The sequence below is a fragment of the Acipenser ruthenus genome, chromosome 55 (assembly GCF_902713425.1).
Source record: "Acipenser ruthenus chromosome 55, fAciRut3.2 maternal haplotype, whole genome shotgun sequence".
In the NCBI taxonomy this organism is placed as follows: Eukaryota; Metazoa; Chordata; class Actinopteri; order Acipenseriformes; family Acipenseridae; genus Acipenser; species Acipenser ruthenus.
The window spans coordinates 2,073,553-2,087,188 of NC_081243.1; positions in this window are offsets into that span (position 1 = coordinate 2,073,553).

Genomic DNA, 13,636 nt, shown 5'->3' on the forward strand with positions numbered 1-13,636 from the left:
TCGAGTCCAGGCTATTTCACTGCCGGTCCTGGACGGCGCACAATTGGCCGAGCGCCGTCCAGAGTGGGGAGGGCTTAGATCAGCCAGGGTGCCCTCGGCTCACCGTGCATCAGCGACCCCTGCAGGCCTGCCTGTGTGGTCCTCCAACGCTGTAACTCTGAAGGTATCTGCATGGTGGGACTGCAGAGCTGCAGAGTGAAAAGAAGCAGACGGCTGACGGCACACGTTTCGGAGGACACATGTGTTCGTTTCCATCTCTCCCGAGTTAGCGCAGGGGTTGCAGCGGTGAGCCAGGCTTACGAATTTGGCATTTGAAATTGGGGAGAAAATGGGGTAAAATTGGCGATTCCAAATTTTAAAAAAAGCTCTATTATGAACAGAACATGCATCACAAGCCATATGTATTTTGGGGATGTCCTGTAGATTGAGGACCCAGCTACGGCTCGTCTTTTTATATATGCACTGGTTAACAAGGCATATAAACAGGCATATAATTCTTTCCCTTTAGTTTATACAATACAATGTAATTTTATAAAACAAAACTGTTACTTAGTTCCCACTGACACACAACCTTTGAACAAAGTTGCTGGAGTGTTTAAATTGAGTTACGATGTTGCTACAAGGTTGTGTGTTAACAGCTTCTCAAAGACCGCATGAAGCATGTGAAGCTAGGGATCTATAATATAAACGCCGGTCTCAAATAATCCCTGGTCTCCAATACGCACCGGGTCTGCTGGCAAATATTGTAAATAAATCCGATTAATTCAAGTTTTACGGTAATTATTTACATAATTGTCTGGCTTTCCTTTTAAACACAAAAGTGAAGGGTGTCGTTTAGAAAATAAAAACTGTACCGATATACATAGAAACCACACGGAATATCTGAAATTAAACTACAACGTTATATGTAATTAAATATTAACTTACCGAAGCGTCCCTCTTGCGCGCCGCCTTCAGTGTGAATGACTTCATTGAAAACAATTGCTTTTCCTTTTTTTGCCGCGCGGGGCTTGTGCGTCGCGTTCGGTGTGAACGCCCCTTAACAACACAGGCACATCACATCTCTTCTCTGAAGCCAGGAGAAGGAGGCTTTGACTTTATGAACCCACACTGTGAACAACTTACTGAACAAACAGCTTTATCGTCTGGTTATGTCAAATGACTGCCCTCGTCTTCGGCTCGGGACATTTAACGACACGAGGCGGGCCTCAGATAACGCCCTCTTCTTCGGGTTCTATTGCTTAATTTAATTGAAATGAGTTTCCTTGAAAGGACTGGGGATTAAACGTGCTAGCTTGTGATTAAACATAGTGTAGTGTGGGTGTAAAGATGCAGGCAAACTGAAATGCAAGTGATGAACCCTTTCTTACTACATGTAGTCCTATACTGTGTCATGCATGCTAACATGCTGAGAATTCAGTATGGTTAAATACAGAACACTTGACTTAGCATGTTGTTATATGTTGATAAACAAAAGTTACATTCAAGTTTGGGAGCTAGGGCCCACAATAAGGTCCTGCACCAGGGTCTCTTTCTCTTCCTCCACCACAGGTCCTGCCCCTTGTATTGATCTGTTTGCACCATGTATCAAGAGGGGTGCATCTCCCAGGTTACAGATTAAACTAATGGGCTCGGAGTCTGAGTGGTCTGTGCTACTGGAGCCAGCCCTGTCAATACGGTTCAACATTAAAAATTTCAGAGACATCCAACACTTGATGTTGGCAAGACAAGAAACTATATTAATAAGCCCTGCAGAAGTATCAGCTGGTTTTAAAGACAAATACAACTGAGTATCATCTGCATAAAAGTAGAAATGTATTTTATCATTTGAAGCACAGCGTCTCCTCTATGGTGAGACAAATTAGAGTCTCAAATCTGTATCAGTTTTTTTCTGGAAGCTGTCTATTTGTTTGTAAAAATCAAAGGATTTTGCTCGCAGTGGTGTTACTTGGGCTCAGTGTCCTGTGTTGTGAAACATGGAATTCAAACAAGTCCTGTAGTTTCCAGCTTGCTAGTAGTTGTACTGAAAGTTCAACGTCCTCCTGTTGGTCAAAATTAAATTGCTAGTCCAATGATTATTTTATTATTTGTTTATTTAGCAGACACCTTTATCCAAGGCGACTTACAGAGACTAGGGTGTGTGAACTATGCATCAGCTGCAGAGTCACTTACAATTACGTCTCACCCGAAAGACGGAGCACAAGGAGGTGAAGTGACTTGCTCAGGGTCACACAATGAGTCAGTGGCCGAGGTGGGATTTGAACCGGGGAACTCCTGGTTACAAGCCCTTTTCTTTAACCACTAAGGTAAACGGCTTTTGGTGGAAAGTTTTGCCTTGGCTTTTGTCATAGTGTATTGCATCTCGCACAGACAACTAATATTTATTTCAATACTGTAAAGTCCTATTTTTAGTGGATCCAGGGTAACACAGTGTTTAAAAATGTCCCAGATGAAATGTTTAGCATCCTCTGTTGTATTAAAAAGGAGAGTGCAATCTTGGAAAGTGATTCTTAGTCATGCTAGAAACAGCAAACCATAGCCGATGCCTTTGCTTTTAAGGAGCTGGTGATTGGGGTGAACACTCTCCTTTTCCGCTGCACCAGTGAAAAGTCAGGACAGATGCTCAGATTGTTACACATATAATGAATGTAACGGCTTGTTCTGGTGTTCAAGCAACTTCTCTCGGATTTGGATCCTGAGCAGTCATGCACGAGGGCAGCCATTCATTCCCGGTTTAGGGACTAGTGTGTTTGATTCTCAGACTGTGGTGACAGGAAAATTAGATTTAAAGATGTTTTAAACGTATATTTCTCACAAACTCAGTTGGTTTTGACCCTTCAATGTTTTCCAGAAGTCCAAAAACTGGAATGTTGCTCCTTCTAGATCTGTTCTCCAAGTCATCTATTTTCTGTTTCCAGTTTAGAAGTTCTGTTCTTGAGTCATTCAATTCTCTTGCCTTCATGTTGAGTGTGTCCTCTAAACTTACTTATTCTTTGTTCTGTTTCCAGAAGTCTGCTTTCAACTTTCATAATGTGTTCGGCAAGTACCTTCTGAGAGTCATTTTTAGACTTTACCATTTCCTTCATTTCTCGCAGTTCAGCCAAGATGCAGTTAAATTTCACATTGCCAACATCTGTGACTCGCTTGCGGCGGAGCGTAGGTCTTGGGTCATTTATTTGTGTGTTTTGCCGACATGATAGTTATTGCTGGTTTTTGGCAGAAGTGTAATGATTTCTAGTTGAGAAAATGAAAAAAAGACTCGCTGACTGTATCACATGACCTCCCTTAATGATCTTCAATGACAGACAGTGGCACTGCAAAGGTTCTGTATTTTTCTGAGGGCAATAGTATCACAAGTATAGGGCAGCTACAATGAGGTGAGGCTGCCATTGGTACAAAGGGACCACAGTGTGCTAACTATACCCTAAATGATATTCAATGGCAGACAGAGAGTGGCAGTACAATTGGATGAGGTTGGTAGAATGGGACCACAGTACCTTTCTCAAATCACACTGTCATATATCTGGAGAATCGCTGGTACAATTGTGATTGAAACTTGTTAAGGATTTTCTTTATCAAGTATTAGAACCTGGTATATGGAAGCACCCTGTTTGTCAAACTTACATGGAGTCTGTCCATGTCACGCTTACATGTATAAATATGTATTTTGATAACTGCTTATCCGATTATGATAAAACTTGCTAAGGACACTCTTTAGTAAAAGGTATTTACAATATGAGAATCTGGAGGTGTATGGAATGTCTATCTGTCTGTCTGTCTGTTTCACATTCTCCCATGTGCATCATGGTGGTCTGATTTGTCATGTTACCGATGGCTCTAATTTTCAGCCATGGTAATATCAAATATAATATAATATAGTAATGTGGTTCACTCCTCCACTCTTTACACCCAGCCTCAATCTCCTAATATCCCTAATATAATACAGCTGCTCTCTCCCCTTCCATTCCACTCTCTCCCCTTCCATTCCACTCTCTCTCCTGTTCCATTCCACTCTCTCTCCCCTTCCATTCCACTCTCTCTCTCCCTTCCATTCCACTCTCTCTCCTGTTCCATTCCACTCTCTCTCTCCCTTCCATTCCACTCTCTCTCCTGTTCCATTCCACTCTCTCTCTCTCCCTTCCATTCCACTCTCTCCCCTTCCATTCCACTCTCTCTCCTGTTCCATTCCACTCTCTCTCCCCTTCCATTCCACTCTCTCTCTCCTGTTCCATTCCACTCTCTCTCTCCCTTCCATTCCACTCTCTCCCCTTCCATTCCACTCTCTCTCCTCTTCCATTCCACTCTCTCTCCTCTTCCATTCCACTCTCTCTCCTGTTCCATTCCACTCTCTCTCCCCCTTCTATTCCACTCTCTCTCATGTTCCATTCCACTCTCTCTCCCCCTTCTATTCCACTCTCTCTCCTGTTCCATTCCACTCTCTCTCTCCCTTCCATTCCACTCTCTCTCTCCTGTTCCATTCCACTCTCTCTCTCCTGTTCCATTCCACTCTCTCTCCTGTTCCATTCCACTCTCTCTCCTGTTCCATTCCACTCTCTCTCCTGTTCCATTCCACTCTCTCTCCCCTTCCATTCTACTCTCTCTCCCCTTCCATTCCAGTCTCTCTCTCTCCTGTTCCATTCCACTCTCTCTCCTGTTCCATTCCACTCTCTCTCCTGTTCCATTCCACTTTCTCTCCTGTTCCATTCCACTCTCTCTCCTGTTCCATTCCACTCTCTCTCCCCTTCCATTCTACTCTCTCTCCCCTTCCATTCCACTCCACTCTCTCTCCTGTTCCATTCCACTCTCTCTCCTGTTCCATTCCACTCTCTCTCCTGTTCCATTCCACTCTCTCTCCTGTTCCATTCCACTCTCTCTCCCCTTCCATTCTACTCTCTCTCCCCTTCCATTCCAGTCTCTCTCTCTCCTGTTCCATTCCACTCTCTCTCCTGTTCCATTCCACTCTCTCTCCTGTTCCATTCCACTCTCTCTCCCCTTCCATTCCACTCTCTCTCCTGTTCCATTCCACTCTCTCTCCCCTTCCATTCTACTCTCTCTCCCCTTCCATTCCAGTCTCTCTCTCTCCTGTTCCATTCCACTCTCTCTCCTGTTCCATTCCACTCTCTCTCCCCTTCCATTCTACTCTCTCTCCCCTTCCATTCCAGTCTCTCTCTCTCCTGTTCCATTCCACTCTCTCTCCCCTTCCATTCCACTCTCTCTCTCTCCTGTTCCATTCCACTCTCTCTCTCCTCTCTCTGTAATGAGATTCCAGTGCCATTCTGCTCTGTCCTAGTCTGTATAATGCAGGAGATTAGAGTAAGGTGATACTTCTTATTGATTGAGAAACCCTTTGTAGGTGTCAGGAGCACACAGGTCATTCATTCAGCAGGTAAATGGCTGTTAACACATCTGAAGCAGAACCCAGACACAGCAGTGTAGTTCCCCTCCCCCTCTCTATTTCTAAAGAGGCTCAGCATGAGGAAAATCAAATCCAATGTTCTATTGATAGTTCCTGTTCTCTCTCCCCTCCCTTCTCTCTGTTTTTTCCCAGCACCTGTATCTCCTCTCCCCTCTTTCTTCCCTCTCCTCTCCCCACACCACTTTCACCTCTCCTTTTCTCCTCTTCTCTCTCCCCCTCTCAACTCTCCTAGTTCTCTCATACACTCTTTTTACCAATCACCTCTCTCCTCCTCGACCTCTGTCATGTTTTATTGATGGGTCCCATTCCTCACTCCTCTCCTATTCCCTGCCTCTTTCCTCACTCTCCTCTCTTCTCCCCTCCCTCTCTATCCTCTCCTCGCTTGATGGTTGTCATTCCCTCACTCTCTCTTCTCTCCTCTCTCCTCTCCCTCTCTCTCTGATGTGTTATTGATGGTTGACCCCCCTCTCCATTATGTATAATTTATGAAGAAACGCATCAAGTACAGGAGCATCTCAATCAAGAGAGGAGAGGAGAGCTGTGTGAGAGTCTGTGTGTGTGTGTGTGTGTGAGAGAGAGTGTGCAACTGTATGTGTGCGTGTGTGTGAGTGAGTGTATGTGAGAGTGTGTGTGAGAGTGCACGGACTCAAATACTGATTTTTTTGGGGCATCACTACAGTATAAGCAGAGTGTGTATGAGATTCTCATCCTGCACCTATTACTGCTAATATCTCATGAACCATTTCAGCTGAAACGCTGCAGAACAGAAATCTTCACCTTGATCTTTGACCTAGATGGCTGCCATATTGAGGTCATGTGATATTTTGGTTTCTGGATGATAGCCCTTTGAGATATTGCCTTCATGCTCAGCACACAGCTGTGTTCTGTGGTTCTCTGAGTCAAGTTCCATCATGGGTGTCGTGCAAGAAAAAAGGAACCCTTTGAAGCCGGTTCTTTGTTTTGCAAAGCTGCCCTGCAACAGGGTCAAAGCCTAGTATCTCACAAACCCTGAGCTAGTGACTTCATATTTGCAGGGTTCCTATTCCTTCTGTTTTAATTAACACCTGCTGACATAAAACATGTTAAAGGGCATCACCTGGGAAATGAGAGTATCTGCACAGCCCTATAAAATACAGAGAATATAAAAGAAGCTTGCATTAAGGGACATTAACAAAAAATAGAAAATAATATGCAGGCTGGACTGAACACCTGTCTCCTGTGCAGATCATAATGCACATGATATGCAGCAATCCGGAAAAACGCTTCAATAATTCATACTCTGTTTTCCTTTTTAAAGCAGCCACAATTGCAAAATGACATCCATACAGTACAGCACTAAATGCACTCCTGCACTAAAGGAACGGTAATGTAAACTTCTTAGGATGACTGCATCGCATTAAAACAAATAGAATTAATTGAATCTGGAGGGGGGGGGGTACAGAAACAGACAGCATGCTAATTCACTAACTTCACATTCCTGCCTTTTAATGTTCTCTGGAATGAGAGGCTAGTGAATTAACCAGCTTTTGGTCTGTGACATCTAGCCCCCAAGACTGGAACCCAGGTCTCCAGAGGAAGGTGAACGACAGGAATGAGAGGCTAGGGAATTAGCCCGCTGTCTGTCTGTCTTCAGTTTGCAGTGCTTGGGGTTATTAGCTCAGTCCATGGTGCATAAACGGCATGTGAATGTTTTAGTATGAGACGCATATCTACATGTTAAACACATTCAGGTCTAGTGCTATATCTTTGTATTGTATCACTGCATTGTTTACTCTGAGTGCACTGGACTCAATACGTACCGGTGGTGCCCAGGGGTCCGGGGGCAGATTCCTCTATACTTGGGGTTAGGAGAAAAAATATAAAAATACTCTCTTTAAAAGCCTCGTTTTTAAACAACAACATGTAACATTTTCAGTAAACCCAATATCTGATAAAACATCTACCTTATGTCCAATTGCATTGCTGTGTACTTGCAATATCAGATTTGTGTGTGTATATATTGCTTGTCTATGGCACATTGTTTGCACTGTAAAATGGTGTCTAGAGGTGTGGCAAAGTGGCTGCTGATTAGAAACAGGTGCAGAGGTGATGCAGTGAAGAAATAATCACAAAACAAAAACTGTAATCCAGTTTGGAAAAAGGGGTTTCTTTTATTTGTAAACTCCCAGTTACTAGCAGTGATTACTGACAGTGATATAAACAAGCAAAACACTCACAAACTCTTTTCTCTCAATGCAATACAAATGGGGAACTCTCCCGGTCCTTCCACTTCCTTGTCTTTTCTGAACCAAGCGAAGGAAAAGATTTATGATCCTCCGTCCCCTTTATGTTATCACGCACGACCCTTTGGTAAACGAGGGCAGCTGTCTCTGGATCCCAGGGTGTCGGCTTCAACAACATTACTGGGGAGTTGGTTCCAGACCCTCACAATGCTCTGTGTAAAAAAAGTGCCTCCTATTTTCTGTTCTGAATGCCCCTTTATCTAATCTCCATTTGTCATGTGTCTGCCCAGTTCTGAATGCTGTCTAGATCATTTTGAATGGCTTTTGCTACTGCAACAGTGTTTGCCACTCCTCCTATTTTTGTGTGGTCAGCAAATATAACAAGTTTGCTTACTATACCAGAATCTAAATAATTAATGTAGATTAGGAATAGCAGAGGACCTAATACTGATCCCTGTGGTACACCACTGGTTACCTCGCTCCATTTTGAGGTTTCTCCTCTAATCAGTACTTTCTGTTTTCTACATGTTAACCACTCCCTAATCTATGTGCATGCATTTCCTTGAATCCCTACTGCGTTCAGTTTGAGAATTAATCTTTTATGCAGGACTTTGTCAAAAGCTTTCTGGAAATCTAAATAAACCATGTCATATGCTTTGCAGTTATCCATTTTCGATGTTTCATCCTCAAAAGAATCAAGCAGGTTAGTCAGACACGATCTCCCTTTCCTAAAACCATGCTGACTGTCTCCCAGGATACTGTTACCATATAGGTAATTTTCCATTTTGGATCTTATTATAGTTTACATATAATATAAGTCAGGTTTATTGGTCTGTAATTACCTGGTTCAGTTTTGTCTCCCTTTTTGTGGATCGGTATTACATTTGCTATTTTCCAGTCTGTCGGTACAACCCCTGTGTCAAGAGACTGTTGCATGATCTTGGTTAGCGGTTTGTAAATAACTTCTTTCATTTCTTTTTAGAACTATTGGGAGGATCTCTTCCGGCCCAGGGGATTTGTTTATTTTAAGAGCTCCTAGTCCCTTTAACACTTCTGCCTCTGTTATGCTAAACTTATTTAAAACTGGATAGAAACAGGTCGACATGTGCGGCATGTTGTCTGTATCCTCCTTTGTAAAAACCTGTGAAAAGTAATCATTTAATATATTTGCTATTTTTTTCGATTTTGGCATTTGTATCTCTTAGACATTTAACCTTGCTGTTATAATATTGGAAAAACATTTTGGAATTGGTTTCTTGGCCTTTCTAACTTCCTTTTTGACTTGTGTTTGCAGTTCCAAGTACTCTTTCTGTGTACTTTGTTTTTGGTCCCTTTTAAACACTCTGTTAAGTGCCTTTTTTCGCTGAATATTTTTTTTAATTGATCTATTAAACCATTTTGGCCATTTTGTTTTAGCTTTAATCATTACTTTTGGGGTTTTAAAAATCACTTCAAATGAGACCATATTGTGGTCTGAGTTTGCCAATGGCTCTCTGACCTCTGTTTTAGTTATTCTGTCTTCGTTATTTGAAAAGACTAAATCAAGGCATGCCTCCCCTCTAATCGGTGAGTTGATAAATTGCGTTAGGAAGCAGTCATTTGTCATTTCCACCATTTCATTTTCGTCCGTCGTGCTCCCCACCGGGTTTTCCCATTTTATATGGGGGAAGTTGAAATCCCCCATTAGTATGGCTTCTCCTTTTCTACACGCATTTCTAATGTCATTGTATAACAGATTATTTTGCTCAGCATTACGTTCACATCATGTATTATGCACTTTCCACTGTATTTAATGTATTATGCTTTATTTATTTATTTATTTATTTTACTGTATTTCATGTATTATGCATTTCTCTGTATCTAAAGTATTGTGGATGTTCTTGTTGTTACTGCAACTTGTGCAGCGCTTTGTGATGGTGGTCCACGATGAAAGGCACTATATAAAATAAAGATTGATTGATTGATTGACTATGTCTTCTGACATAAAGGCGACCCATTGGTATGTTCCTTGGCCTTCTGCTCTCCAAACATTTCCTTTACAATTTCAATGGCACGCGGCATTATCAACTCCTCAGCAATCGTATGTGATTGTTTTGCTTCAGCAATTTTCTGCACCACTATGTACAATGACACTACAAGCTTTTTATCCGCAGTAGTTGTGGATTTCATTATGGCTTTAGCACCAAGCAGTTCCTTATCCTTTTGCTCAAAAAAATGAATGTTGCTTGTTTTTATATATTTCATGCTTGGTAATTAAATGTCTTAGATAAAGGAGCAGAGATTAGATAAAGGGGCATTCAGAACAGAAAATAGGAGGCACTTTTTTGTAATGTTGTTGAAGCTGACAAGCTTCAAGAAGCTACTTGATGAGATTCTGGGATCAATAAGCTATTAACAACCAAACGAGCAAGATGGGCCGAATGCCCTCCTCTCGTTTGTAATGTTCTTATGTTCTGTATGTCTCCGCTTCGAGTACAAATAAAATTCAAGTAGCTGTCTTTGTATTTCCTTCATTTTGCAGGGTTAATAACAGCTTTATGTTTTTTTACTCACAACACCACCTCCTTGCTGTTCTTCAGCCCTTACAGTTGAACTTATTGAAGGAAGTTCTGGATCATCATTCTGTGGGTTTGTTGTTTTGATGCTGATGGTCAAATTAAAAACATATCCATATCTGGTATTAATTGTGTGTTTTTAATGATTTTTCCTCTGTTCACTCTATTACACCATACGTAATCTAAGAATGCATTCATTTCTGTGCATGCTTATGACATGCTGATATGGAAGGCCATCTCAAAAATGTATTGTGTAGTACATATTTCAAATATTCGCTACAAATACTCATTTGGACCAATCAGAGCACAGAAATGACTACGTGTACCAATTTTAATTGGTATGGAAGGCCATCTGGGTCAAAAATGCACTGTGTAGTACAGGGGTTCCCAAACTGCGGTGGGTCACGGGAGCAATAACATTCTATGTATTTTTTTCTATTAATAGCGAAAAGCAAGTGCCAGAGATATCTGTAACTGTAGACAAATGGTGTAGCAGGACAGTATTGGCGGACTGTCAATCAAAGCAGAAATGCACAAATCAAAGCTAAGAGATTGCTTTCCTGTGGGCGGGATGTAGAGCGAGAGCTCTGACAATAGGGCGGTGTTAAGGTCATGTGATCGCTCTGCTGGCAGATGTAAAAAGTGTGTTGAGTATTAATACAATTACAATATGTGGAATCTGCTACCAAAGAATACGTTTTGCTAAGTGTAAAGAATAAAAAAGGCAGCTACAGGAGTTTGAATGCATTTGTACCATGGGCTCAGTTTTGAGGTGCTGGAATGGGTTTTTTTGTTTTGTAGAAACCTTTTCATACTAATTTTTGTACTTTATAACATTCATTTAAAAATTAAATTGATGCCTATGAAATACATTTTTGTGTCTAATGTCATGGGTGGGGTGACCAGGGGTAACCATAGTAAACCTATTTTTAGAATATATAATGACTATGCCACCTGGTTTGGATCCACTGGATGCTTGGATAGATAAAGACAATTGTTATTGTTTCTCAACAGGGTTAAAATGGAATACTAAAAACCACACAGCAACAAGTTTTAAAAAACAAAAGATAAGGAAAGCCACAAAAATAAAAACCACACCAGGCAGTCCCCTTCTGTTGGGAGTTCTCTAAAAAAGTGAAGGTTACTGTCCAAAATGGCAGATAAACCAAAAAAGGAGGAATCAGTCTCTGATAGCTCCGGGGAATCCCAAGAGACCCCTCTCCCCGACGTCTGCTTCCCAGTCCAAACCCGCCACGGACCTCACCATGCCCACCGCCCGGACCTCCAACCGCCAACCAGCCAACACCTTCGATGAACCTGTGTGTCTCCTTTCTCTCTCGCCTCCATTTCTGGAACCCCAATGTGGCACGCTGGAGACCGGCACGGGACCTCGACTCTTCGCACTGACCGGTAAGTATCTCCAGACCCGGATGCTGGACCGCTAACCTTGGGACAACGGTAAGTAAAACGCCGGCAGACCTTGAGTGTGTCCTGACCCTGCTACAATAAAAAGGGTCTGCTGTGGGTGGAGTGACTCTTAGGCCCTGCATATCAAAAGTGTTTTCTGACACTCCGAAACTCGCTGGCTCTGTCTGTTTAAACCAGACTCCTACTGTTCATCATAAATTTAAACACTTTTCTGCTGTTTTCTGACAGGTGGAATGGGTGCAATTTGCACAAAGGTGGCTGAATCCATTATTTAATTGAGAAACGTATATGTTAATGATGCAAATGACCGTTTTTACATCATTTCAGGATTTCAGACAAGGGTCAAGTGGGATCGAAAGGTAGTAAAGGTAGAGAAAACAGAACAGACGTGTGTTTCAGAAGATATGAAGAAACAAGGGAATATATGTTTAATAGAACATAATAATAAAGCAAGTACGACAGGACAAAGAGAAAAAGAAAAAAGTAAAATTAGAGAGCTTATTTGAATGTCATTTTGTAAATATATGTTCTGTATTAATTACATTATAGTTTCATGAACCTGGTTGCACTTTGTGAACATTAATACCATGTGAGTGTGTAATAGAATATCATAGAAACAACCTGTGGTAAAGAATGACACGGCAGTGAGTGATACTGACAATGCATGAGCCAAATCTTCTTTAAAGTCTAACTTCATCACATCAATACAACTCTGTTGCTGTCTGTATGATAATATTACTGATGTTCTGTAAGAGTGTTACTGTCTGTATGATAATATTACTGGTTTTATTGCCTGTAAGATATTATTACTGGCTCTAAGGCTGCTGAGTTCACTGCTGCCTGTAGCTCCACAAAACCAATTAATAATTACCTTTCTCTACCAGCAATAAAATAGCAATGTTTCTTTTTCTTCTGTCTTTATGTTAAACTACCGGCAGCAATCTTTAGGGGTTGCCCACTGGCAGTAGAATTTGATATGATAGCCCCAAAAAGCTGCAGGGTATACATCACTCTACAATACCATGCAGGGTATACAGCACTCTACAATACCATGCAGAGTATACAGCACTCTACAATACCATGCAGGGTATACAGCACTCTACAATACCATGCAAGGTATACAGCACTCTACAATACCATGCAGAATATACAGCACTCTACAATACCATGCAGGGTATACAGCACTCTACAATACCATGCAGGGTATACAGCACTCTACAATACCATGCAGGGTATACAGCATTCTACAATACCATGCAGGGTATACAGCACTCTACAATACCATGCAGAGTATACAGCACTCTACAATACCATGCAGGGTATACAGCACTCTACAATACCATGCAGGGTATACAGTACTCTACAATACCATGCAGAGTATACAGCACTCTACAATACCATGCAAGGTATAAATATTCATTCTGGTGTACTTGTAGAAGTAGTTGACTTTTGCATTTGAAGTGGGATACTTGAGGGTTTATTTCAAACATTGTGTGATTGACACTGGTAGTAGGGTTGTGTCGAGTTCATAGGGCTGTGGTTTGCAAGGAGCCTCAAAGCTGACATTAACAAAAGTAAAATGCATATTCATGAGTATAAATCAGAACACAGCCAAACAGCCAATCAAATCGACTGGTCAACCGAAAAGCTGGAGCTGCAACCCTCATTAGTTATGATGTGTTTAAGCTTATTTTATGGCTGAATGGCATTTTATAATTAATGTCACACAAAAGTTGATGCATGCAAGCACTCTTTAGTCTTCTCAGTATTTCAATAACGACATTACTGTTCAAATTCACGTTTGATGGATTACAATTTTAAACTAAGTATCGTGTCTACAACAAATATTCTGTCATCGCTGCATTTCTTATTGTTTTTTATATTGAATTTGAATGTCACAAAGAACAAGCTGTTTATTTGCCCAGTACAAAACCACACAGGTCCTGCAAATATTATTTAAATAAACAACATAAAATAATGTCCTCGTATCTTTTTCCTTCCGTTCTAAAAACTTT